Source organism: Syngnathus acus, chromosome 19 (genome assembly GCF_901709675.1).
Source record: "Syngnathus acus chromosome 19, fSynAcu1.2, whole genome shotgun sequence".
NCBI lineage: Eukaryota > Metazoa > Chordata > Actinopteri > Syngnathiformes > Syngnathidae > Syngnathus > Syngnathus acus.
In genome coordinates, this window is record NC_051103.1 from 103,561 (window position 1) to 109,029 (window position 5,469).

The 5,469-nt window shown below is 49.6% G+C and overlaps 1 pseudogene; it reads right to left on the reverse strand.

Moving 5' to 3' along the window:
• Window positions 1–364: 364 nt before the first annotated feature.
• On the reverse strand, window positions 365–4,485 carry LOC119137975 (annotated as a pseudogene).
• Between the last annotated feature and the right edge of the window lie 984 nt (window positions 4,486–5,469).

Genomic DNA, 5,469 nt, shown 5'->3' on the forward strand with positions numbered 1-5,469 from the left:
AAAAGAATGGATGATCAACGGCGTGGGGGGCAAATCAAACTTCCAATGCGGCTCCGCTGAACGAGAGAAGGCGGAACCGCCCCCTCCGTGCCTGTCTGTAGGGCTCCCGTGCGGCATGGCCGAGGGACAGGAGGAACGGGAAGGCTGACCCCGTTTCAGGGGATGCGCCAACTCAACAGGCCTGGCCAGATCTAGGTGAGCTGGTTTAAGGCGGTCCACAGACACACACTCTGACTTGCCCCCAATGTTTACCACAAAGTGCTTGTCCCCCGTTTCCACGACACGGACAGGGCCTTCTTAAGGCGGACGGAGAGTTCCGCAGTGGCTATCAACTCGAATAAAGACATACCCAACAAACCGAAGGCTACTGGGGATGTGAGAGTTTGGCAAAGGTAGGAAACGGAGCAAACAGCCCGGCATTGTCCAACATGCTGGAGCGTTGGAGTGCGGCAGACCAAAAGGTCATGGTGCTGGGGACGAACTCCCCAGGCACCCGTAGTGGCTGACCATAGACCAGCTCCACGAAGGAGGCCTGGAGGTCTTCCTTTGGTGCAGTCCTGATGCCCAGCATGACCCATGGGGGTAGCTTGTGAGCCCAGGAACTGTCAGGAAGTGTTCCAAAGTTCAGAAGTGAACTGAACGCCACGGTCTGAGATGTCCGATGGGGTGCCAAAACGGGACACCCAGGAGCCAATAAACGCCCCTGCCACAGCAGCTGATGTTTTAGATCAGTGGTCCCCAACCACCGGGTCACTTGGTACCGGGCCAAGCCGCACAGGAAAAAAAAAGAAAATATATATATATTTTTATTTATTTTTTTTTCATTGACGATCAATTCATTCAGGTTAAGACGCTCGTCCCGGTCACGTGACATGTTTCCCCAGTCGAGCCCGCAAAGCTAGCAAAAATGAGTAAGAATTTATTTTGAAAAATATAAAAAAATTGGCGAATCTCTCCCAATTACATCTGTCGGTGCATCTGAAAAATAAGGACTCTTGACACAGGGCGCTCGTCTCGGTCACGTGACATGTCACCACAGTCAAGCCCGCGAGGCAAGCAAAAATGAGCAAGAAACAGAGAAGTTTGGAAAGCTTCTTCGGAAAGGGAAAAACGTCCAATGAGGACACTGAAGAAGAAGAGGCTACGACTTCTAAGAAAAGGAAAGCTGCATTTAAAAGAACATTTCTGGAGTCCTACTTAAAATATGGATTTATTGCCACAGGTGACTCTGACGCGCCAAGTGCACTCCGCATATGTGGCGAAAGGCTAGCTAACGAGGCAATGAAGCCTTCAAACCTGCTTCGGCACATGGAGACCAAGCATCCTGCATTTAAAGACAAACCTTAACCACTTTGGGTGTCATTGTCTCCGATTACGCCTAGATGGGAACGGCTCATTTCTGAGAAAAGAGCTCGGTGCTCCCACTAATTCAACGTTTTATTTTTATGTGGTTTATATTTGTTTTTATGCCAGTCGTATCATTTTATTTCATCCTATTTATATATATAAATATTTAAATAATAAATATATAAATATATTTATTTATATAAAGGCCGGTCCGCGAAAATATTTCTGACACGTAACCGGTCCGTGGTGCAAAAAAGGTTGGGGACCACTGTTTTAGATGACAGAGGAACAGCTTCAGACCACCGTAGTGTCCTGTCCACCATGGTGAGCACGTTAGTGTTCCCCTGCGAGGGTGGAAGTGGGCCAACTAGGTCGATGTTGACGTGGTTGAAACATCGTTCCGGCACTTGAAACTGTTCCAGTGGCGCTTTGGTGTGGCGGTGTACTTCGGCACGTTGGCATTCAACACAGGTGTTCACCCAGTCCCTCACGTCTTTTTTAAGTCGGTGCTACACATACTTGGCTGCCACCAGCCGTTGTGAGGCTTTGGTACCGGTGTGTGAGAGGCCATGGATGGCGTCGAAATCAAGCCACCTGCACTTCACACGCACAACAGGCCTAGGAGAGCCCATAGAGATGTCACAAAGCAGAGTGGTGCCAGCGTCGTCGAATACCACCTCATACAGCTGCAGTCCAGTAGGGGATGAACAGAAAGCCTTCCCATCCAGATCAGTGGCCTGCTCTGCTGCCATGCTGCCGTAGTCCAGGCCGAGGTGGACCGTTCCCGCAACAGCACGGTAGAGGCAGTCTGAAACCTGGTTGTGTTTTCCAGAAAGGTGTGCAATGTCCATCGTGAATTCCGAGATGTAAGTCAGCTGCCGCTGTTACCTGCCAGAGCATAGTTGAATGACTTTGGACATTGTGAAATTCAAAGGCTCGTGGTTCAGAAAAACAGTGAACCGGCGTCCCTCCAGCAGTGAACGAAAGTGTCGGATGGCGAGGTACACACCAAGTAGCTCCCGGTCGAAGGTGCTGCACTTCCGTTCACTGGGACATAGTAACTGCCTTCTGAAAAAGGCGAGCGGCTGCCAAGCATTACCCACCCACAGTTTGTAAACCGCACCAACTGCATAGTCTGAGGAATCTGTGGTAAGTGCGATTGGACAGAGGAGGCGGGATGGGCCAACATGGCAGCCTTAGCCAGGGCAGTCTTAGCGGCCGCAAAAGCCTTGTCCCTTTATGGGTTCCAGTCCACAGGGTGTTTATTCTTGCCACCTTTCAGAGCTTCAAACAAGGGTCACATGGTTTGGGCAGCCCTGGGGAGAAAACAGTGGTAGAAGTTAACCATGCCAAGGAACTCCTGTGAGGCTTTGACAGTGACTGGGCGCGGGAAAGTAGTGATGACCTCTACTTTTGACGGGAGAGGAACGGTCCCGTCCTTTGTGACTCTGTGCCCCAGAAAGTCCTTGGTGGAAAGGTCAAACTCGCACTTGACAAGATTGATGATGACCCGTGTTAGGGTAGTGCTCACTCTAACTTATTTTGCAAGAACCACACTGGAGACAAGTTAGTCGTTTCAGACACCTGCAGGTGGAGAGTTCACTCGTCGCTGTGCTTACAGCGATGGTCGAATGAAGTCTGACTCAGGCCTCATCAGGTGCATATTTATTGAGAGAAACAGAGTGGGGTTGAAAGTGGGGGTGTGGGAACACAGGATGGGGTGAAGCCGCTTCCCTGCTGATCAAAGCATAGCAGGGGGCCTTTTACGACTTTGTGTAAACAAAGCAACTTTGATTGCTTCCTCTGCAGCTAGTCAATCAGGTGAAAAGATCTTAGCACTTTGGTCTACTACTTTTGTTAAGACAGGACAAGCTAGGTAAATTATTACAGGTTACATTCCAACATAATCATACGATGAAGATATTCTGCAAACCCTAACAACCCGCGCTCTGTAAGGCGCTCAAACAGAGTGCAAAGGTGCAAAAGGTGCTCTGAAGGTGATGAACTGGCCACACGGATGTTGTCAAGGTACACAAACGCAAAAGGCAGATCCCGTAACACGTAGTCCATGAGTCGCTGGAAAGTTTGAGCAGCATTTTTGAGCCCAAATGGTGTGTGCAGGAACTCAAACAAACCAAATGGTGGGATTACAGCTGTGTTTGGGATGTCGAGAGGGTGTGCGGGCACCTGATGGAAACCGTCTTTGAAAAAATGACCTTGCCAGCCAGGTGTGCTGCAAAATCCTGGATGTGGGGCACCGGGTAGCGGTCAGGCGTTGTCGCGTCGTTGACCCGTCGGTAGTCCTCGCAAGGACTTCAACCCCCTCCTGGTTTGGGGACGAGGTGAAGGGGGGAGGCCCAAGGACTGTTGGAGCGTCGAACAATCCCCAGGCGCTCCATGGACTCGAACTCCGTCTTGGCTACGGCAAGCTTGTTTGGCTCGAGGCGACGAGCGTGGGCGTATACGGGCGGGCCAGTGGTGTCAATGTGGTGCTCGACACTGTAATTTGCTGTGGAAGAGGAGAAGGTGGGCAGCGACCTTGGCCATCACAAAGTCCCAGCCAAAGCGATGCCCCCAAATATACAGTTCAACACGCCTTGTGCCATACGTCTATAGGGCTTCCATTAGCGGCTTCCATGGGGGGGCTGTGGGTGTCCGCCACCACGTCCACCTGTGAAGCAGGCAGTGGACTCCGCGGCGCCTCTGTGTCGCAGAGGAAACATCGGTCGGAGACGGAGTCGTTGATGCAGAGCAGCCTGCCGGCATGGCCGACGCTCACGGCCACTAGCGCTAGCCTTGGTGTTTCCCACACCACCGAAGCTGCATAGAGAGCGGCCTTGGAGCCAAACTTGGCATGGTAAAAGCACACACCTGAAGACTTTTGACGAGGTGGAGATGCTGCTGCGACGAGCGTGTGACCATCCAGTACATCAGATCCAAGACCAGTAGGGAGGAGGGCAGCTGTGCAACTCTGCTGACTAGCCAGGACTAGTCAGCCTCAGCTGCCACATCTCTGCAATCCGTGCTGGCAGTGTTGGCCAAAGCAGCTCTCACATGAGCAGGCAGTTGGCGCAGGAAAGGGTAGAGGAAAAGGAAATCCGGCTTGATGTCACCCAGCAGATCGAGCATCCAGTCCATTAGTTCTGAGGGCTTACTGTCACCGAGCCCCTGATGAGAGAAATGCCTACAGGTCCTCTCAGTGCCAGACAGTTCAAATGTCTTTAGTAAATATTCCTTCAGACATTCATACTTTCTCGTCAGAGGAGGACGTTTAAGAAGGCTCACCACCCTCAAAGCTGTAGAACGTCCGAGGGCAGATACCATGTAGTACTTTAAAGGCGTAGAAAATGAGCCGAAAACTTCTCACATTCAGACTCTGTGAGCCATGTTTATTTACTGACCAGAGTACATCCCATGCGCATGGCAGAACAAAACGTCATCGGAACTCTTAAAGGAACCGCAACTCTAAATTTAATCAGAACTTCATAACATACAACAGAACACACATATAGTAAAGTGAATTATGTTGTGCTTGGAGAAAGCACTACACAATCTTAAAAACACAGCACGTCCGGAACCCAAACCCACATATGAGTGGGGAATTCAGTTGGATTCTGCCAGAATGTCTATTATGCTGGTCAAAATACAAATATTTTGTTGTGGGAATATTGAAAATGTGTCCCTAGTTAAATTGAAAGATCATCACATGTAGAAGTTTGGAATGTAAATCAGCTTCTTTAGTTCAGAATGTCAAAAACTGTGAACATTTTCTTTTCACAAGCATTTATATAGTCAGCGTCATTCATGGTTTTTGACTATAACTCTTCTTAGTAATGGTTCTTAATGGGTGATGATCATCATATAGAGGAGGGGTGCTCAAACCTTTTCAGCTCGTCAACCTTCTCCAGGTGGGCACGGAATAACCGTCTTTGAAGAGATCTGGCTCGAATAAAACAGGCAATCTTTGTTGTCACATCCATGATCTCTTTCAATTTGAGCATTTTAGCTCTAAAACGTTTGTTGGTGGATTATGCAATGGTAGTTCAAGAAATCTGCAAAAGCATCGTCCTGCCTGCATTTGGCAATATGCGGCCAACCATTGCGGGTGCTCCATCAATCGTA